Source organism: Bos indicus, chromosome 11, assembly GCF_029378745.1.
Source record: "Bos indicus isolate NIAB-ARS_2022 breed Sahiwal x Tharparkar chromosome 11, NIAB-ARS_B.indTharparkar_mat_pri_1.0, whole genome shotgun sequence".
Classification (NCBI taxonomy): domain Eukaryota; kingdom Metazoa; phylum Chordata; class Mammalia; order Artiodactyla; family Bovidae; genus Bos; species Bos indicus.
Window position 1 is genome coordinate 71,109,605 of NC_091770.1, and position 23,344 is coordinate 71,132,948.

Below are 23,344 nucleotides of genomic sequence, written 5' to 3' on the forward strand. Positions count from 1 at the left end.
CTGTAGTCACCACCTGCAGTGATTTTGGAGCTCCAAAAATAAAGTGAGTTGTTTCCATAGTTTCCCCATCTATTTGCCATGAAGTGATGGGACCAGATGCCATGATTTTGGTTTTCTGAATGTTGAGTTTTAAGCCAACTTTTTCACTCTCCTCTTTCACTTTCATTAAGAGGCTCTTTAGTTCTTCTTTGCTTTCTGCCATAAGGGTGGTGTCATCTGTATACCTGAGGTTATTGATATTTCTCCCGGCAATCTTGATTCCAGCTTGTGCTTCATCCAGCCTGCATTTCTCATGATGTACTCTGCATATCAGTTAAATAAGCAGGGTAACAATATGCAGCCTTGACATACTCCTTTCCCAATTTGGAGCCAGTCTGTTGTTCCATGTCCAATTCTAACTGTTTCTTCCTGACCTGCATACAGATTTCTCAGGAGGCAGGTCAGGTGGTCTGGTATTCTCATCTCTTTCAGAATTTTCCACTGTTTATTGTGATCCACACAGTCAAAGGCTTTGCTGTAGTCAACAAAGCAGAAGTAGTTGTTTTTCTGGAACTCTTGCTTTTTCTGTGATCCAACGGATGTTGGCAATTTAATCTCTGGTTCCTCTGACTTTTCTAAATCCAGCTTGAACATCTGAAAGTTCACGGTTCATGTACTGTTGAAGCCTGGCTTAGAGAATTTTGAGCATTACTTTACTAGCGTGTGAGATGAGTGCAATTGTGCGGTAGTTTGAGTATTCTTTGGCATTGCCTTTCTTTGGGATTGGAATGAAAACTGAACTTTTCCAGTCCTGTGGACTGCTGCGTTTTACAAATTTGCTGGCATATTGAGTGCAGCACTTTCACAGCATCATCTTTTAGGATTTGAAATAGCCCAGCTGGAATTTCATCACCTCCGCTAGCTTTGTTCATAGTAATACTTCCTAAGGCCCACTTGATTTCGCATTCCAGGATGTCTGGCTCTAGGTGAGTGATCACACCATCGTGGTTATCTGGGTCATGAAGATCTTTTCTGTACAGTACATGTGTGTATTCTTGCCACCTCTTCTTAATATCTTCTGCTTCTGTTAGGTCCATACCGTTTCTGTCCTTTATTGTTCCCATTTTGCATGAAATGTTCCACTAGTATCTCTAATTTTCTTGAAGAGATCTCTAGTCTTTCCCATTCTATTGTTTTCCTCTATTTCTTTGCATTGATCACCGAGGAGGGCTTTCTTATCTCTCCTTGCTATTCTTTGGATCTCTGCATTCAAATGGGTATATCTTTCCTTTTCTCCTTTGCCTTTTGCATCTTTTCTTTTCTTAGCTATTTGTAAGGTCTCCTCAGACAACCATTTTGCCTTTTTGCATTTCTTTTTCTTGGGGATGGTCTTGTCCACTGCCTCCTATACAATGTCATGAACCTCCATCCGTAGTTCTTCAGGCACTCTGTCAGATCTAATCCCTTGAATCTATTTCTCACTTCCACTGTATAATCATAAGGGATTTGATTCAGGTCATACCTGAAGAGTCTAGTGGTTTTCCCTACTTTCTTCAATTTAATAGGTCTAGAGTTTTAGTTTTGCAAAAACAAAACAAAACAGAAAACCTCTGGAGATTGGTTGCAAACAATGTGAAAATACTTATCATTACTGAAATGTACACCAAGAAATTGTTACAATGGTATATTTGATATAATATGTATTGCACCACAATTTAGGGCTTCCCTGGTAGATCAGTGGTAAAGAAACTGTCTTCAGTGCAGGAGACACAGGAGACTTGGGTTCAATCCCTGGGTGAGGAAGATCCCTGGAGGAGAGCATAGCAACCCACTCCACTACTCTTGCCTGGAAAACTCCCTGGACAGAGGAGTTTTGTGGGCTATCGTCCATGGGGTCACAAAGAGTCAGACACGACTGAAGCAACTCACCACAGCACAGCACGATACCACATTTTAAAAAACAAAATATTCTACCACATATAGCCTAAAAAATATTACTCAGTTCAGTTCAGTTCATTCACTCAGTCGTGTCCGACTCTTTGTGACCCCATGAATCGCAGCACGCCAGGCTTCCCTGTCCATCACCAGCTCCCAGAGTTCACTCAAACTCACATCCATTGAGTCAGTGATGCCATCCAGCCATCTCATCCTCTGTCGTCCCCTTTTCCTCTTGCCCCCAATCCCTCCCAGCATAAGAGTCTTTTCCAATGAGTCAACTCTTCGCATGAGGTGGCCAAAGTACTGGAGTTTCAGCTTTAGCATCATTCCTTCCAAAGAACACCCAGGGCTGATCTCCTTTAGAATGGACTGGTTGGATCTCCTTGCAGTCCGAGGGACTCTCAGGAGTCTTCTCCAACACCACAGTTCAAAAGCATCAATTCTTCAGCACTCAGCTTATCACAGTCCAACTCTCATGAAGAGTCAAACATAAGCAAGTTAATTTCATAATATTTATGTAGTCCTTGAAATAGAAGGCAAGGTAATTCAGGGGCACGGAAGGTGCTGCAGATGGCCGTGGACAAGTGAGTGGGCACCGAGAAGGATGTGAGTCCTCTCTGTCTTAGAGCAGGCTGCCCTGCTCTAAGCTGAGCAACATGGCAGACTCTTTAAAGTTCCCAGGTCTCAGCCCATCTCGGCTCCCCAGAGGACAGAGACAGATGGAGCTGGAAAGTGCAGGAGACCTCTCTCATGAACGCATTTTCTGAGAACTGCACACACTGCCAGTCCCCTAGAGGTCTGCATGTACAAGAAGGGCAAGGCCCTGCCTCAGTTGTGCATGTGGGGCTGAAGGAAGGAAGTAGGTGGAGGAGAAGGAGTTGAGTCCCTGCACCAGGAGGCCTCAGTCCGCTAGCCTGAACTCCACCCATAACACCCTGTACGGTTTCTGCCAAGTCTGTCATCTGTCACCTGTGTTGAAGGGACTAGCTCAAGGCCTCCTACACAAAGTTCCTCAGCACTGGCTGGGACTCCCCTCTGGCTCAGCCAGTCCAAGAACCAGACAGGGGCAGAGCCGGAGGCGCAGGGGACCAAGGAGAACAGACCCCACCTCCCTGACACGGCTGACGGGTGATGTAGACGGCGGAATTGGGGTGGCAATAGCTGTTGGGCCCAGGTGGGAGGAAGGCAAACAGAAAGGGCATCCTTGAGAAGTAGCAAATCATGAATCATGCTGTTCATTAACCCAGGCTAATTAAGAGACCAGCATGACAGCCATGGTACTGGCAATGTCTTGATTCCCAGTTTTCAGAGTCCCTGTCATCCCTGCTGGTTGGTCCCTTGGCCTCCTCAATCTCCCAAGAGTGCCCTGGGGGATGTCAATGCTCTGGGGGCACTTTCCAGACTCCCCTGGCCTTTGAAGCAGACTGGTGCCTTGTGAAAGGGGGAAGGAGAGCTGGCATTTAGCAAGCATCTCCTGTTGGTCAGATCTGTGTTAAAAACTCATAAGGGGTATATCATATACCCTGAGAGATGGAACTCATCATTCCCATTTTGTCAATGGGGAAATGAAAGCTCAGAATGGGGAGTGGATTTGTTCAAGGTCTCCTACTAAATTAGTCATCACCCCTGCACCCCCTTACCTCAATCCCTTCATCACAACATAGAACCATCTTATTTGTAAGACTGAAGATACTTCTAGATGCTCTACTCTGACCTCCTTGCACCCCAGTGGCTATCATCTGCTTTAACAACTTCCAGTTCTTTCCAGTGACCCTCTTCCCTTGCTGGTGGTGGAAACTCCCTCTACTGAGATAGAGTTTAAAGGTTTGGCTGAAGAAGGCTCCTCAGAAGAGGGGAGGTGGAATTTAAATTTTTCTGAAATCAATTGGAAAAAATGGAGGGAAGGATACAAGTTATAGTGTGTTGCAGAGGTGAATGGAAGAATGAGTTTAGCTCATCCCACAAGGCTGAAGGAGCCACTGTTTGGAACACAGGGACATGGGGGGTGGGGAGGTGGGAAGAGATGAGGTTTGCATTTTTTAATCCCCTGGGTATTCCTAGCAGAGACCGTGGTGTTCGCACGGCAGCCCTGTGAAGACTGGATGAGTAGTGTCGGGTGGGCGGTCCACAGGGTCTGGGGCTCAGCAGAGAGATCCAGGCTAGAGTGAGACCAGAAGCTGGGCTGACGGGAGATCACCCCAGGCTCGTTCATCTCATGGTCTTCTCAGAGTCTGCCACGGTGAATGACTAAGCTGCTTGAGAACAGAAATGGCCGACTGGTGGATTGTAGCAGATGTCCTCACTGGGGCCCTAGTGCTTATGATCCTAGAAAGAGATTCTAGAGGAACGGCCTCTATTTTGAGCCCCACTCCACAGAAATTCTGGTGTCTCCAAGGTCTGCCCTGTTGCTAGACCCAGCAGCAGCCGCGGAAAGCTTCCAAAACACGTTGCTACCACCACAGTGTTCTCAGGCCCGCCTGCTCTCGTCTTCCCCACAGCATTTCCCACTGAGCCCTTGGGTTCCACAGTCCCATTTCTAAGCTAGAAGCCTCCCAGCCGACAGCAGGACCCGGGATGCAAGACTCCACTCCACACACACACACATACTTCAGCATTGTCTCAACAGGCCCTCTCCCACGTACGCAACAGACAGACTAACCTTTGCTGCCGGGCAGGAGACCTGCTTTGGAAAACAGAGAAACAGTCCCCCGAAGACACACAAACACTCAGCATTTTGAGTCCACTTCCACTTGGTTATTACTTGGAGGACTGATTTCATTCCGGACTCCATGAGCTGCTGGAGATCTAGGTGACAATTCTACCATGAAAACCAGGAAGGCCAGGAAGCCACCCTCCTACCAGCGATTTTCACCCCAGGAAACGACAGCAGGCTGTATGCCTGCAGAGGACTGAGACCAGGAGACCCATCCTGACGCAGGCGTGGAGGATGGCCATGGGGTGAGGCCACCTGCCCACAATTGCCTAGTGATTGCAGAAACCCTTTCCTTTTAAAACTGGTGGGGAAGGGGTAAGCTGAGGGAGATAAGAACCCAGATATAGGTCTGGTGTTCTACTCATTTTGTTGTTGTTTAGTTGCTAAGTCATGTCTGACACTTTGTGACCCCATGGACTGCAGCACACCAGGCTTCTCTGTCCTTCAGTATCTCCTGGAGTTTGTAGTTGGGAGCAATTTTATAAACTCACATCAGCTTTCCTAATACAATAGATTTGGGGGTTTAAAAAGTGTTGGCAAGATGTCCTTTAAATATTTAGAAACGTTCTCTGCCCCACCACCAAAGCTGAGTATTTGTTTTTTAAAAATAAATACTTGGCCAGGATGCCGTGCGGTACCCCCAGCCCAGGTGACTATTGTGCAAGCCGGCCCGCCCACAAGCTGAGGGCGGGGACCTGCCCACAGCTGTCACCCTGTTCCTAACAACTCCTCGGGGCACACCCTGCTCATTAGGCCCCGGCCACGCCTGTCCGCCCAGACTCCTGGTGGAACCAGAATGCCAGGAGCGGGCGGCTCCTTGAACCCTGAACAATGGCCTGTGAGGAGTTAATCCAGCCCCAGGGCCAGGGGGCCCAGAAAGCTAGGGGCTGGGTGCTTGCTTGGAGCTGCCTCTGCCACTACCGTGCATAGGACAGGCCTGAAGGGCCTACACACAGGCCCAGCTCCCGTGTCTGTCTCCAGGAGGCCAGGCAGCAGCAGAGGCCCCCAGAAGGAGTCAGGCAGAGCTCTAGGCAGTAAAAATAGATTCGTGTTTAGAGGCTGCCTTCCTTGGTGGAGGGCTGAGCTGTGCAGACATTATCTCACTCTGGCTCAATGTCCCCCCAGGCAGGTAAGGGATGGGACTTGTTCCTGCTTTATAGCATGGGAGCCCAAGCTGAGTGGATGAGCAGGCAGAGAGGGGAGGCCACGGGCACAGCCCAGCATCTACCCTGTATCTGGGACCAGCCAGGGGACTGGCCCTGCCCACGCTGCCCTCAGCCTCCTGGATGGCCACTGCCATTGTGGGGCAGGGGTGTGCCCCACTGAGACAAGTTGCCTGCCCCCACCCACCAGACCCACATCATCTCACAGCCCCGAGATGATCCAGACCTAGCTCCCCAACCCCCACGTTTGTGGCATGTGACATGAGGAAGGCTGGAGCCGCCCAGCCGGCCCCACCTGGGGAGTCCGTCCCACAGGTGCCTCTGCTAACTCAGGATAAACCGGATTGGGGTTAGGCGGGTGGTGACATGCTGCTATTTGTGAAGGATCCTGGCCTCCTGCTCCTGTGACATCAGCAGGGTGAGGGCAACTGCCATCTCTGCCCCGTCACGGGGCTCAGGGCTGGCAGAAGCCAGCCTGGAGGCTCAAAGTCTGCAGAAAGCCAAGGAAGCTGCCAGGAAAGAACCCAGGCTTGGGACGCACGAGTCCCCAGCACAGCAAACTAGCCCCCTCGTACTGGGCTGGAGCAGCCCTCCTCTCCCAGGGCCCCATCTGTCCAGTGAGGAGTGGGATTAGATGAGATCCCCTCACTTCATGCTCTTCAACTATTGTCAGGCTGGGCCTCACACCCACTCCTCAATTGCTTCCCTCAGTAAACCCTTCTATTGGGGAATGAGAATAAACCTGTGTCTATATTAAAGACTGAGAAGGGAGTGGCAATCCATTCCAACATTCTTGCCTGGAGAATCCTATGGACAGAGGAGCCTGGCAGGGTACAGTCCATTCAGTTGGACACAACTGAAGAGACTGAGCATATTAAAGGCTGGGCAGGGAGGGATGACAGGCCATGATGGGCAGAGGCCATGCATGTGTGGCTCTGGGCAGGCAGCCCTGGGGTCTCCTGAGAGGAGAGGAGAATCACCTGAAAGCTGGGGGTGAGGGGGCCCTGCCTCATACCTCCCACCTCGCCCCCACTCCATACCCTGACTTCGTGAGGCTTACCTGCTTTCTCCAGGTCTCTAAAGCAGGGCTGAGGCACTTGGGCCAGAGTCTGCTCCTGAAGACACAGGCATGGAGCTCCGTCATCATGCCTTGCCACAGGGAGGCCATGAGGGTGCCAAAGGACCAGCCACAGGGCTTGAGGAGGAGTTTGAAGTCCTGTCTAAACCAATTCTGCTTCAGACATTCACCCTCCCAGGAAGGCCCAGACCAGAGAAATCTCCAAGCCCCACAAGCCCCTTTGCTAACGGCTAGAACTGGTTACTCATTGGCAGAGCCTGTTTTGGTTGATAAACCTTTTTCTCACATGTGATGTCACTTGATCTTCATAACAAAACAATATTTCCTCATTTTACAGAGGAGGAAACTAAAGCTCAGAGTTTAAGCAACGAGCTTAAAGGATACCAACTAGGAAGCAGTAAATCTAGGACAGGGACCCAGATGGTCAAATTCCAAGGTCATCGTTGTCTCTGGGATGTCGTGTCCCTCACTCCAGGCCCTAGGGACCCAGAAAAGCCCCACCAGGACTCAGACAGTGGGCTGAGGCCTTCCCAGCCAGCACGGCTGTGTATCTGTGGCCCAAAGGGCCCAGAGGCCCACCACGCTTCTGCCCTTCACAGCAGCGCCGGTTCATCGAGAAGGTCAGAAAAGTGAAGTCATTCTCTAGTGTGCCTGAGATCTCAGGGCAGACCTTGCCTGAGGCTAGACAAGGCTGAATCTCTTTCCTCCTGCTCAACCCCATGATGTTCTTTGAAGAGCTGTGAGGAACAGGGAATGGCTATCTTTGGTGGGGACAACGGGTGGAAGCAGCAGCAAGCAGATGGGACACAATGTAGAGAAGGATTAGTATGAAGATGAACTCTCCAGCCTGGTCAGGGGTTGTGATCGGCTGCTTTACAAAAAGGTAAGCTCCCCATCGCTGAAGGAGTTCAAGTAAGGGCTGGGTAATCATTCTACCCTGGGAATGTTATACAGGAAATTCAACTCTTGTCATGGTGAGTGGGAAGAATAAGGCTACACAATATTTACATTTTTCCCACACCAGGAGCCTAGGATGAAATAGGAGCCATATTAGCTTCTATTTGACCCTTTGGGCCTCAATTTCCCCTCTATGGGGCTTCCAAGGTGGCTCAGACAGTAAAGAATCTGCCTACAATGAGGGAAACCTGGGTTCAATCCCTGGGTTGGGAAGATCCCCTGGAGAAAGAAATGGCTACCCACTCCAGCATTCTGGCCTAGAGAATTTCATGGACAGAGAACCCTGGCAGGCCACAGTCTGTGGGGTCACAAAGAGTCAAACATGACTGAGCAACCCTCTATGAGTGCCATATTGGATCATGATAAAGTTGTTGCAGAGTGTCTCTACCTTATGCTGTTACAGACTAGGATAGAATGGAGAGAAGATGCCAAGAGCAGGGGTGGTGGGCTGCATGGCGGGCTCTGGACCACAGCAAGCTGAGAGTCTGACTAGGGAAGGGTCTGCTGGAGCTCCATGCTCTGAGAGCTGAGTACTCCGAGGCCATTGTTCTCTGCAGTCCCAAGAGGTAACTGGGCCATTCCCATTGATTTGGGCGACCAGCCAAAGACCTGCCTGGCCCTCATGGGCAGCTGTCTCCTTTGCCACAGTGACCAAAATGAGCTGTCAGGCCAGGTCAAGGCAAGTCCAGCCTCAGCCTTGGGTGTTGGCCAGCCACCTGTGTCCAAGGGACAGCTGGCCATGTCACTGTCCATCCCTCCTTTGCAGCTGGCCACAATTGTCCATATTGAAGAGGAGCTCTCTTGGGACATCTGAATACCTGAAATCTGGAGTTAGAGGTAGAGGGACTTGACACTAGCATCCCAGCGCTGCCCATGGGATACTTCAAGCTACAAAACTGCCACAGTTCTTTGAGGGTTAAGAGAAACCAGACCACCCCCTCACCCAGAAAACCTCTGAGGAGTGTGCTCATCGGGGAATAGCAGATAGCACCTTTCGCCCCTCATCACCCCTCCTGGCTACCCACCTCCTGCTTGGTTTTTGGTTTTCCCCTGGAAGCACTCCCTGCCAACCTGGGGAACTGGGGCACAAGCTGCGTTCAGGCTCAGCCCAGCCTGGCCAGGGTTCTTCTAGGAGTCGTGGGAGCGACTCCCACTCATTCCTTCATCAATCAATGTTTCCTCAGCCCCCGTGCACCTGCAAACCCCAAACGGCAGACATTTCTCTCATAGAAACAAAGAGCAAAGGATATGAACTGATTATTCTCAGACCTGGCCTTGCTATTTACTTGCTATGTAAATTTGGAGAAGCAACTTAACCACTCTGAGCCTGTTTCCTTATCTGTAAAATTATGACAATAAGGGTTCTAACGCATGGGTTACTTGGCAATTGAATGAGATAATCCACATATTATGAGTAGAACTGTGTCCCCCACCAAATTCACACATTGAAGCCCTAACTCCCCAGTACCTCAGAATTTATTTGGAGACAGGCCCTATAAGGGGTGATGACATTAGGATGAGGCCATTAGGGTGGGGCCCTAATGCAATGTGACTGGTGTCCTTGTGGGAAGAAGAAAAGACAAAGAAATGGGCACACAGAGAAAAGACCACGTGAAGAGAGAGCAAAAGGGTGGCCAAGGAAAGAGGCCGCAGGAGAAATAAACCCTGTGGGCACACTGATCTTGGACATCTATCCTCCAGAACCCTAGGAAAACAAATGTCTGTGACATTTTGTTATGGCAGCCCTAGCCCACTAATACACGATCCAAAGCAGAAGAATAACATCTGGCATATTATATACACTCAATAAACACTAATTACTGCCATGAGTATTGTTGCTTATCTCAGCTGTACACCCACCATGTTAGTTTCCTACTGCTGCTGTAACTGGGCTTCCCTGGTGGCTCAGACAGTAAAGTGTCTGCCTGCAGTGCGGGAGACCTGGGTCCAATCCCTGGGTCAGGAAGATCCCCTGGAGAAGGAAAAAGTACTCCAGTACTCTTGCCTGGAAAATGCCATGGATGGATGAGCCTGGTAGGCTACAATCCATGGGATCAAAACGAGTCGGACATGACTGAGCAACTTCACTGGTTCACTGGCTGCTGTAACAAATAATCTCAAACATTCTGGCTTAACACATTATCGACTGGGGTATTTTTGCAGAAAGAAATGCCTGTGGCCAACAAATTGTTATGTAGGTGAGTGTTGAAACACTCCGGTCAATAACGTTCAGGTAACAAAATACATAAGAGGTGGCAAAAATACACAGAAAAACTGTACAAAAAAGATCTTCACGACCCAGATAATCACGATGGTGTGATCACTCACCTAGAGCCAGACATCCTGGAATGTGAAGTCAAGTGTGCCTTAGGAAAAGTGAAAGTGAAGTCACTCAGTCATGTCCAACTCTTTGCCACCCCATGGACTGTAGCCTACCACGCTCCTCTGACCATGGGATTTTCCAGGCAAGAGTACTGGAGTGGGTTGCCATTTCCTTCTCCAGGGGATCTTCCCAACCCAGGGATTGAACCTGGGTCTCCCGCATTGTAGGTAGACGCTTTACCATCCGGGCCACCAGGGAAGTCTTGGGCCTTAGGAAGCATCACTACGAACAAAGCTAGGGGAGGTGATGGAATTCCAGTTGAGCTATTTCAAATCCTAAAAGATGATGCTGTGAAAGTGCTGCACTCGATATGCCAGCAAATTTGGAAAACTCAGCAGTGGCCACAGGACTGGAAAAGGTCAGTTTTCATTCCCAAAGAAAGTCTTCAATCCCAAAGAAAAGCAATGCCAAAGAATACTCAAACTACCACACAATTGCACTCATCTCACACACTAGTAAAGGAATGTTCAAAATTCTCCAAGCCAGGCTTCAACAATATGTGAACCGTGAAATTCCAGATGTTCAAGCTGGTTTTAGAAAAGGCAGAGGAACCAGAGATCAAATTGCCAACGTTTGGTGGATCATCGAAAAAGTGAGAGAGTTCCAGAAAAACATCTATTTCTGCTTTATTGACTGTGCCAAATCCTTTGACTGTGTGGATCACAATAAACTGTGGAAAATTCTGAAAGAGATGGGAATACCAGACCACCTGATCTGCCTCATAAGAAACCTGTATGCAGGTCAAGAAGCAACAGTTAGAACTGGACATGGAACAACAGACTGGTTCCAAATAGGAAAAGGAGTATGTCAAGGCTGTATATTGTTACCCTGCTTATTTAACTTCTATGCAGAGTACATCATGAGAAACGCTGGACTGGAGGAAGCACAAGCTGGAATCAAGATTGCTGGGAGAAATATCAATAACCTCAGATATGCAGATGACACCACCCTTATGGCAGAAAATGAAGAACTAAAAAGCCTCTTGATGAAAGTGAAAGAGGAGAGTGAAAAAGTTGGCTTAAAACTCAACATTCAGAAAACTAAGATTACGGCATCTGGTCCCATCACTTCATGGGAAATAGATGGGGAAACAGTGGAAACAGTGTCAGACTTTATTTTTGGGGGCTCCAAAATCACTGCAGATGGTAACTGCAGCCATGAAATTAAAAGATACTTGTTCCTTGGAAGAAAAGCTATGACCAACTTAGACAGCATATTAAAAAGCAGAGACATTACTTTGCCAACAAGGGTCCATCTAGTCAAGGCTATACTTTTTCCAGTAGTCATGTATGGAAATGAGAGTTGGACTGTAAAGAAAGCTGAGTGCCAAAGAATTGATGCTTTTGAACTGTGGTGTTGAAGAAGACTCTTGAGAGTTCCTTGGACTGCAAGGAGATCCAACCAGTCCATCCTATAGGAGATCAGTCCTGAGTGTTCATTGGAAGGACTGATGTTGAAGCTGAAACCCCAATACTTTGGCCACCTGATGCGAAGAGCTGACTCATTTGAAAAGACCCTGATGCTGGGAAAGATTGAGGGCAGGAGGAGAAGGGGACGACAGAAGATGAGATGGTTAGATGGCATCACCAACTCAATGGACATGAGTTTGGGTAAACTCTGGGAGTTGATGATGGACAGGGAGGCCTGATGTGCTGTGGTTCATGGGGTCGCAGAGTCAGACATGACTGAGTGACTGAACTGAACTGCACAAAAGACATATTAATACATCTCTGGCCAATAACATGTTATAATATGTTATAACACATATTTATTATCTTACTCTGTAGATCAGATATCCCACTGGATGAAAATCAAGGTTTCTACAATGCTGTATTCCTTCTGGAGGCTCCAGAAAAGAATCCATCTCCTTGTCTTTTCCAGCTGCTAAAGGCCACCTGCATTTCTTGGCCATGGCCCTAACCTGCTCACACCTGCTCTTCCAGCCCTTGGGGTGGTGTGGGCAGCAAGGTCTGCAGCACAGAGAAGGGGAAGGAGTGATGGCTTCTGAGACAGAAGTTATGGGGGCAGGAGCTCCGACATGGTGGGAGGAGGGGATGGGAGAGGTCCAAAGTAGCAGAGATTTCAAAGGGGAGATGTGCCCAGGGCAGACACTGCCGGTCACCAAATGCCTGGCTTTGGGGTGTCAGAGACAGCTTTACGGAGCTGGAACTCCTGGTTCTATTTCACAATACCGACATGTCTTTCATTATGTCCAGGGCTGTTGTGAAATGTTCCAAAGAGAATAACGTACTTTCGATTCATTTTAATTGTACAAAAGATCTGTATGTCAGGCAGCACTTTTGAGGAGAGGATAAGGTGTCACAAAGTCAGGGAAATGCTGATGAGTCTGGGTCCACTCAGGAGAGGTAGGGGTGGGGTGTCTGGCACTGGTCTGGCTGCAGGATGAGCAGGCCAGGGGCTCTGGAATGCTAACATAGCTCTTGCAGAGGGAGAGGTGTGTGATCCTTGGAGCCCTGCTGTCTCCCACAGGGAGGCCAACTCCGTGAAGTGGGTGGAACTCAGCACAGAGGAGCTCAAACAAACCATCCCAGTTTGCAAACTAGTGGCAGAGCTGGAAAAAAGTAGCAGCCTATAGTTTTGTAATTTCATTATGATGTGAAATGCAGGCTATCAATTCATCCTATCTGTTAGGGATTCTCAGAATAGGCCCGACCAAGGCAGCCAGGGAAATGATTTCAGAGGAAGCCCCAGACAGCCATGAGCCAGCTGTATAGCCTTGAACCAGCTGCTTCCACTCTCTGGGTTCTCCTCCATTGTGTTGTAAGAAGGAAGGAGGGCTGTATAACAATGGTGTAAATCATTATGCAGGGCTTACTGTGTTTGAGTCACCTTAAGTATGTTATCTCACATAATCCTTCCAATAATCCTCTGGAGGGTTAGCCTCATCTTGCAAATAAGAAAATGGAAGTTCAGGAAGGTTAAGTAACTCATCCAAGTTCACACAGCTAATGAGCCACCCAATAGGACTTTAAAGACTTGAATGCCTGCTAACCCCAATGCTAGATCCCTCAGGGTCAGCTCTTGGCTCTATCCTGAGTGTGAAAAATCCAGAAGGGCCACCACGGTTCCTTTATGCTCCATCTCACTGCTGTTTGAGGGCTGGACCCTGGGCTTGGTATGCAGAGTGTGGGTGGGGATGACCCAAGTCACCACCAGGACTCCTGAGAACATAGAGGAAGTGAGAGCTCTGGCACCTCCACAACCCACACACCTGCTCCTGTTCCCACAGGTCTGAGAAAGGCCGCTGCCCTTGGTTTAAAGTAACTCTTCTTTCCAAGAGCTTATTACACATACCCTTTACATAACAAGTTCATCGAATAAAAGCACACCTTCTATGTCCACACAATACCCTGCACATGTCTTTTTGTGGCTTAATCACTCATTTATTTCTATCACTGAATAATATTCCATTTTCTGGATGGAAACCAGCGTTTCTGTCTTCATCCACCTCCTGAAGGGCATCTTGGTTGCTTCCAAGTTTTGCCAATTATGAATAAAGCTGCTGTAAACATCCATGCGCAGGTTTTTGCATGGACAGAACTTTTCAACTCACTTGGGAAAATACCTAGAAGCACCACTGCGGGTTCATAAAGAGTATGTTTAATGTAGGCCCTTGTTTTTTATCCAACCTGCCATTCTGTCTTTTAATTGGAGTATTTAGTTCATTGACACTTAAGGTAACTGTTGATAGATATGTATGTGTTGGAAACAACCAAAATGTCCATTGACATATGAATGGATAAAGAAGATGTGGGGGGTGTGCGTGTGTAATGGATTCCTACTCAGCCATAAAGGGAATGAAGTGAAGCTGTTTGCAGCAGCACGTATGGATCTGGAGATCATCATACCAAGTGAAGTCAGAAAGACAAACGCCACGTGCTATCACTTATACGTGGAATCCAAAATATGACAGAAATGAACTGATCTATGAAACAGAAACAGACTCACAGACACAGAGGACAGACTGTGGTTGCCAAAGGGGCTGGAGGAAGGGGGACGGATGGAGTGCGGGTTTGGGATTAGCACATGCAAACCATTATGTATACATACAAAAATACAAAACTGAGGCACTTTGCTGTACACCAGAAACTAACACAACCTTGTAAATCAACTACACTTCAATAAAGTAAGAAAAAACTTTAAGAGTGTGCCTAGTTTTATAAGAAACTGCCAAACTGTCTTCCAAAGTGACCGTACCATTTTTCATTCTTAATGGCACTCACTCCAGTACTCTTGCCTGGAAAATCCCATGGACGGAGGAGCCTGGTGGGCTGCAGTCCACTGGGTTGCGAAGAGTTGGACACGACTGAGCGACTTCACTTTCACTTTCATGCGTTGGAGAAAGAAGTGGCAACCCACTCCAGTGTTCTTGCCTGGAGAATCCCAGGGATGGGGGAGCCTGGTGGGCTGCCGTTTACGGGGTCACACAGAGTCGGACATGACTGAAGCGACTTAGCAGCAGCAGCAGCAATGGCTGTGGCTTTTATTTTTATTCAGAAATGAAAAGTGACTTGCTTACGATCACATAGCCATTTGTTGAAAGAGGAAGGACTCGAAGGCAGTGCCCCTTTGGGTGGTTGCTCTTTGACCACACTGCCCCTCAGCTGGACACGCTGAGCACGCACCCTCACAAACACTTATTCACCATTGGCTTTCGAGACCTAGTTCTTGGTGCATACATGTGCCGAGCATTTTCTTCTGCATCGAGGAAGGCCTGTTGTTCTAGTTCCTGCATCTGAGAAGACTGTGGTACTCTTGCCAATGCCTGGGTGCATAGGGGCCAGTGTCCTGGTGTTCCAGGCTTACCTGTACCTAGAGAAGAACCAGACGCCCTGGGAGACTCTTTCTCCTGTCAAAGCCGACCAAGCCCCAGAGTCCCAGCAATCTCTGTGACTTCATCAGGGACTGGCAGGGGAAAGAAATGCTCTCTCCTTTCCTCCAGCTTCCAAGTCCTTCCTTCCTCCCTTCTTTGGGTGAAATTCATGTAATAAAATCAACCATTGTTAAAGCGTACAGTTCAGCGGCATTTATCACATTTCACAGTGTCATGCGACCACCACCTCTCCTTGGTTCTAAAACGTTTTCCTGCCCCCAGAAGAAAACCCTGCACCCATCATCCCCATCCTCTCTCTCTCTCAGCCCCTAGCCACCACCAACCCACGTTCAGCCTCTGTGGGTGTACCTATTCCAGTAATGGAAGAAACACAATCATACGGTATGTGACCTTTTGTGTCTGGCTCCAAACACCTTTCTGGGGCCCCGCTTTCTGTAACTCCCTAAGAAAGGAGGAAGAGCAAGGGCCGTTTCTGCTTCCTTTGTGTCTATCCTTGCCCCCGGCCCATGTTGCCCTGCACCCCCTGCCCACAGTGTCTGTGGCCCAGCTCATCTGTTCTATGCCATTTCCTATTTCTTGTAACTACCCACACAAGAGGACTTTGATGCTTCCTAGAGTCTGGAAAATCCCATGGGCGGAGGAGCCTGGTAGGCTGCAGTCCAGGGGGTTGCTGAGGGTTGGACATGACCAAGTCCGACTCTTCATGCATTGGAGAAGGAAATGGCAACCCACTCCAGTGTTCTTGCCTGGAGAATCCCGGGGACGGGAGAGCCTGGTGGGCTGCCGCCTATGGGGTCACACAGAGTTGGACACGACTGAAGTGACTTAGCAGCAGCAGCAGCAGCAGCAGAGTCATTCAACAAACAGCTTCTGGGCTGGCAGGGGAGACAGGTAGCAATCATTGCAGCAGTGTGATGAGGCACTGCTAGAGGTTTTTCAGAGAGCCAGAGGAGCCCAGAGGAAAGACAGGTAACTCAGCCTCAGGGTGAGGCTACCCAGGGCAGATAGACTGAGGATGCTGTCTGCCTTGTTCATTCTGTTTCCTTTGCACTTAGCACCATTTCTGGCACCTAGAACAGGATGAATGGCACGTCCATCCATCCATCAATACAGCTCTCTCAGCTAGGAGCCAAAGGATGAGAGTCATTTATACCAGGAGTTCGGCATAACTTACCTGAAGACTTGCAGGCAAAGGTTCAGCCCCTACAATACCCTAAACAATGTTTCAATCTAGATGAACACAGAAGGGGAGAGGGAGACAAGTGAGAAAAGATAGGGCCACATCACACTTTGCCTTGGAAGCTGCATAAAGGAGACTGATTTTAACCTGAGTGAAAAGAGAAGGAATACAAGCAGCTTTGCATTTTAGAAACTCATTGTTCTAATGTAGATTAGAGATTATGATGACCTAAGGATGTGCCAGGCAGACAGAAGAGAGGTCATTCTTGCCCCCCTCTACAGCTGATTTCCAATGGGAAGCAGAGATACATCATATGTTATTTAAAATAATTAAATAGTCCGAAATGTGCAAGGTACTCTAAGGGATGCCATGGCAGGTCCTTTAAATTGAAACCTGAGGAATGAATGAACAGGAGATGGTCAGTGAGAGAGGCAAAGAGCTTTCCAGACAACACTAAAGCTATTATGAAGGTCCTCAGCAAAACATGCTGAAGGAACTGAGAAAAGTCCAGTGTGGTTCTTGTGAAAATGTGAGGCTGGAAGTTTGACCAGATGAAGCTGGGGAGGTAGCAGGAATCAAACACCACAGAACACTCTTACACATTTTGGACTTACCCTCAGCAAAACAGGAAGTCTTGAATGATGTAAGCAGGATCCTATTTTGAAAAATAGGATCACTTGCATTTCTCTTTTGCATTTCTGTGTATGTGACCTTCCTCGTCAGTGCATTGGTCTGCTTGCCTTGAAAGTGGTGTTAGAGTGACCAAAGAAAAAAATATTCAGAGAAGGGGATAAGGAGTATTGAGCTGCAGACATTCAAAATCAGATTCTTCAGCCAGACAATGGTCTTGAAAGACAGTCTTTATTAAGAAAAAGGATATTCTGGATGTCTTTAACTTTCTCTGTAATATATCAAGAAGCCAGCCTGACAGAACTGACCTTAGAGCTTTATCTAAAGAGGAGAACAGACAGGAGAGCCCTGATCTCAGGTCTGGAGGATGGCGGGGAGGAGGTGAGAAAGGACGCAAGTGTGGGAGCAAGTCAGGTGTGTATCTTCATTGTCTATCTTCCAGTTGAAGTCCCAGACTGCAAAGGGAGAGGGGCGCTCTGGGAGGAGATGCCCTTACATATCACTCTAAAGGTCTTCACATCAAAGTAAACTGCAGTGTGGTTAGGCACAGGGCAAGTTTGAATTTAACTTTCTCAAGTCCCTCCTGGTTCCCCTGCAGTGTTAGAATGATGGCTGCAGGTCTGTAGTTGTGGATTTTATATAAGAAACTGATCAGAAGCAGATAGATTGAAAGCCTGCTAAGTTTTTTTTTTTTTTGAAAGCACTGAACAAACAATAAAAAGTATTGACTATGACCGTTACTTCCTAATACAATCGCTGGGATCCACAATCTGCAGCAGCAGGAAGTAGAGGTGAACACTCTGAAGCTCCCAGGGGCCCCTCTCACCAATGCCTGTTTCAGGGGTAGCCATGGGGGATAAGAGCCTCCCAGAAGGAAAAGCCCAGAGACATGGACGATGGACAAAGCTCCACTGCCGGGGTAGGGGGGCTCCTTCCTCCAGCCCATCAGCATCTGATCGTTGTCATGAACCAGTGCCGGATGTGTTCCCATGCTTCTTTTCTCTGAATGGGAGTCCTCATTGCAGTTATCCTGCTCCTATTCCACCTGCCATAGTCAGCATAGGGTGGAGGGTTTTCATGTCTATGTGCTCAGACCATGTGGAGCCCATGAAGAGTGTTGCACATAGCCTGATGATCCTTGATTTGCATGAGGTTTTAGGGTCATCTCCCCTGGGGAGGAAAGGAAAGAATTTGATGTACAAGAAGGGGGCATGCGAATTTTAGCGTGACTATGGTAGAAACTGCTCTTTGGTTATTCCAGTGCCCATTCTTCCCTTTTTGCCTCAATAACACAACCCTCAATTTTATGCCTTAAGGTTGTATATCACTAAGGCTGTATTTAAGATTACATTTCTCAGACTCCCTTGCAGCTAGCTCTGACCATGTGTATACATTCTAGCTAACAAAATATAAGCAGAAATGTCTAAAGGACTTTCAGGAAAGTCTGTGTAAAATGGGAGTTGAAATAAAAGATGGAAGGGGAAGCTCCCTTCCCTTTCTGCCATATTGTTTCTTGGAAAACAAATATGATGGCTAGAGTTTGCTAGAATGTAGATCATGGAAATTAGAGCCATACCTTGGGAACAGACAGGAAAGAGGATCCTGGCCCCTGACAACTTCCTGAAACCACCAGACCAGCCCTCAAGCTTCTGACTCCAGACTTTTAAGGGAGAGAAAGAAGCTCTGTGTGCTCACAGTTCTGCTTATTTGGGTTTTCTGTCACTGGCAGCTGAATGTAATCCTAATTGATATACCTCTAAGACAGGGGTCGGGTGGGAGACTTACATCATCAGTTTAGTGGTTGGGACCCAAAACCTACAGACACAATGCTGATGTTCTGACTGCAGGAGGCAATTGGAGGTGACCGGAGTTGTCTGGGTGAGGGATGACAGAGGCTTGTACAAGGATGGTAACAGTAGAGCTGGATAGAACACTCAGATCTGAAACACACTTAGGAGGTAAGACAGGAGTTGGTGGTGGTGAGGAAGAGACGAGGACAGGAAGAAGGAAGTCAAAGAAAATGGCCCTGCAAGGAAGGAGCAGTGAGCAGAGCCGTCAGTGGTGCTACAGCCTAGGAAGATGCAGGCTGAGACAAGTCTGCAGGATTTGGTCACAAGGAAGTAGCCTCAGGACAGTGGAGGTGGAAGCAGACTTGAGTGGGTTGAAGGAAGAGTGGGAGGTGAGGAAGTGGGCCCAGCACGGAGAGATAACTCCTCTGAAACTGACCTAGGGGTGGAGTCATGGAGGGTTCTTATTCTTTAAATGGGCAAAACTTGACCTCATTTAAAGTAAAGGACCCTTAGAGAGGTAGAGGTCAATGATGGAATAAGAAGAGGAAGAAGCTACTTGAAGAGGATCCCTGAGAAGAAGTTGGGAGGAATGAGTTTTGGGGAGCAGGAGAACCCCTTCTCTGTTAAAGCAGATGAAGGAGGGCAGATGGGAGACAGGCTGGCTCTCTCCTGGGCTGTGGGCAGAGCCTTCTCAAGGGCTCCCAGCCCCTGGCCTCCTTCCGCCCCACCCCCATCTATCCTGCACATCTACCTTAATCTTCCTAGAGTGACTGTAGCCGCATCCTCTGGCCCTTCGTTTACAGCTCCCAATACCTCAAAACAAAGGTCTCATTTCTGCTGACTTTTGGGATCTCACCTTAAGTGGGGCTAGTTCTGGAAAAGCCCCCCTGATTAGGGAAAGTCCCGGTGATAATCCACAGCCACAACAGCTTATATGTCTTTGAGGTGCTCACTGACCTTGTAATTATGTGATCAGACCACTCCATTAGACAATGGCTGGTGTGTGCATGTGGGTGTGTGTGCATGTGAGTACTGATCACCTCTGTGTGTGTGTATGTATGCATGTGAGTGCTTATCACCTCTAGCTCCAAAGCACAGGGGACAGCCTGGCACAAAGAGGCACTACGTTGGGCTGAGTGACCAACTGACAGCAAGACTCAAGACTGTCACTGAGGCTCTTAAGATCTCAGGTTAAATTTCCAGCATCCCCTAAACCTGCCCACGCTCCAGATGCTGGGTACTCCTTCCTGGTTCCCAAGGCTGCCCCATGCTTTCCTTCCGCACAGGTCTTTGCTCAGACTATTCCCTGCCCAGCATGCCCACCCTCCACTCTGTTCTGTACAGACTCCATTCCCCTCCCAGCCCAGGGACCCTTCCACTACAGAATCTTCTCTGAAACCCCCACCAGCCACAAGCTGAGCCACTTACCATATTCTACTGTGAATATCTCTTTCCTGTCCCTTTCCTCCCATCACATTGCAACCACCTTGAGGGAAACCTCTAGGTAGTAATTGTTATTTCAAATGAAAACACGACTGTGAGGCAAAGAAACACCTTATATAACTTCTGTATAAACAGTCTTTTACAACTTTATCCCCAGTGGTGTCTGCATGGTGTCATGGACTTGTTAGGGACACAAAAATAATTTTGAATGAATATTTTCTCCGTCATACCTGTAAGAATATGATGGTGACAGTCTCCATCTACATTAATTTTTTAAGTTAATTTAAATGTGGTTTTCCTATGCTTACAACACAAAAAGAGTGCCTGTTTTTATCCATGAACAAAATCTGTCTTTTCAGATTTTTTCCACCTTTCCTTGAGAAACAAATGCATGCCTCATGCAGCAGATCAAGGTGGTGACTGTATTTGCCAGCGTACCAGACACACAACTGCGTAAGGGAAAAGGAATTTCTCCTGGAGCTGATAATTTCCAACATGTTCAGCAACATTTGTCTCTTGGGCTTCTGAATAAGACCAGGTAAGTGAAAGCATATAAAATCTACAAAGCGCTAAAATAAGAAGGAAACTACATCACTATTCATAGCTATTATTTTCCATGCTAAGGTCTCACGATTGTTTTTTAGTTCAGAAAATAGAGTCATTGGGATTCTCAAAAGTTCTACCTCAATATAAATCCATAGAGACAGTAGGCAGATGGGTGGTTGCCAGGGACTGGAGGCAGGGGGAAGGGAGCAACTGTGTAATGGGTCGGGGCTTCCTCTCACAGTGATGAAAATGTTTTAGACCTAGACAGAAATGGTCGTTGCGCAACATTGTGAAGGTACTAAATGCCACTGAATTGTTCACTTTTAAATGGTTACTTTTTAAAAGATTTCTTGATGTGGACCAGTATTTCTTAAGCCTTTACTGAATTTGTTAAAAATACTGCTTCTGTTTTATGTTTTGTTTTTTTTGGCCAGGAGGCATATGGGATCTTAGCACGCTGACCAGGGATCCAAACTGCACTGGAAGTTTCAACCACTGGACTGCCAGAGAAGTTCATAAAATGGTTGCTTTTATAGTTTTGTGAATTTTACCTCAATTAAAAAAAAAATTGCATAAACACTGAATCATTTCTAAATGTCCCGAAGGGCACGGCAGTGCTATATTCCAGGGCAGCCCCAGAGTCAAGGTCCCATGGCACCTTGTACTGCACCTTTGGATCAAGACTGGAGTCCCCCCATGTGTAAGCATGACCTCCAAGTGTCCTCAGAGACACTCAGCTGAGCACTATTACCAACCAGCTGAGTGTGTGTATTTTGGTTTGTTACTTCACTGGCTGAGTCCTTAACAAGGACTTCTGAAGGTGCTTAGTTTGATTAAGGATTTGATAGTTCCAGAGGTGGAGCCTGGAGCAGGCTTTATTTTTTCCTTTAAACCAGGGGGATCTTCGCAGAGACAACAGCTCACAGCCTGCGGATGGCGCCCCAGATGCTCTCCTGGGCCATCTGACTGTCCACTGGGACCCGTGGGGAGGAAGGAGGATGATCCCATCCCAGAGGGCAGAATCGGGGGTCAGTTTCTCTCCACTCCAGGCAGGTCCAGAAAAGGAGAAGACCAGTTGTGAAGAAGGGCGGGTGGACTTGTCCTAACAGCTCACAGTGTCTCAGGAAACAGTCCTTTTGTTGTGTCAGGGGAGGAACAGACTCGTGAACAAGGGCAGGTGCGAGGCTGGTGGGGAGGGAAGGCCATCAGCATTCCTTCTCGACTTTCAGGCCCGGTGGGCCCTGGGCCAGCGGGGTTGGGCTGCCCACGAACAAGTACCCATCCATCCTTTAAACACACAGGACCCAAGGGGAAATCACACCTTTTCATTTCAAACACAGCTCGGAGCTCAAAACCCAGGGGCTATGCTATAATCAAGTTGCATCAGTCAAGTTTATAACCAAGTCTCCTCCTTTTTTTTTTTCCTTTTTTAGCACTTGATACCTTTCCTTGTGCCTTCACATATACCGTTTCATTCACTAGCCTAAGAAACAAACATAGCTACCACCTTGGAAAATAGCAACTCCGGGGGAAATTCCTGTTCCCTTAGCCAGCAGTGGTCCAGTGAGCAAAGAAAGCCCAGTGACAAGCATCCACTTGGGAAACTCTAGGTCCTGGGAGTTCCTCACCAAGATGCCTTTCCTGGGAGAGAACCCCATTCAGTCCAAAGAACTCCAACTCTGTTAGAAATGTAATCGACAGCATTTACCATCAAGCCAGATCACTGAACCAGTTTGGACCAAGACAGCCTAGACTCAGCCGGAATTGCAGAATTCCCCAACAGACCCTGTTAGAACCCAGTGAAGGTGGCCCCTTATTGTTTTTCTCAATTAAAAAAAAAAAAAAAATACAACCAAAACTAAGAAGCTTTCTGCATGCTTTTAAGGCATTTACAGCTGCCCAGAGAAGCAGGACTACTTATGACTCCACTTAATAAGCACCTGGCAATCACCAACCTCTCTAATTGCCATGTGGGTGAAGAGGTGGGAATTCAAACAAACGAAGGAGATTTCGAAGTGTTACTGGAAGATGAAAAATGTGACGGAAGCGCCTAGGCATGAGAGGCAAGCAGAGACACATGCTTCTCTCAGGGCAGCATAACCCAGAAAGCCGACTGAAGCTGATGTGAACATTCCCAGCATCTGCCTCCTGGACACTTACACCGAAAAGAGCCGCATCAACTGCTCAGAAAAATGCAGGTACCACTGAGACACCCCAGGTAACATGGCCTGTGTTGTTTCCTCAGGCAAAAGTTGTTGCTGGGAGACCCAGTGCCAAGAGTTTTGAATGTCCGGTTCCTCACACCCCAGGCCTTCTCAAAAGGGAAAGGAGATAAAACATGGGGGTTCCCACAGCACTATCAATACCCTCCCCCTTTACAGAGAGGAAACTCTGGTTCAGAGAGATTACAAGTAGAGAGGCAGGGCTAGGATTCAGAGTGCCCGTAACTCTCACAGTCCAGAGCTCTTGGGTCCTCCAAGGAACGAGGCCTTCACTCTGGGCTCCTCTTCCGCAGGTTAGGAGTGGTAACTCAGTGCCTAACATTCAGCTGCTGCCGACCATCCTGACTGCTAACTACTCACACGTGTGCCTCCCTAGAGCACCCAGGACAGACACTCTCATTTACCCCCGGCTTCCTGGGCAGGGTCCAGCTGACACTTCTCAGTGTTCCACACCCACCAACCTGTGT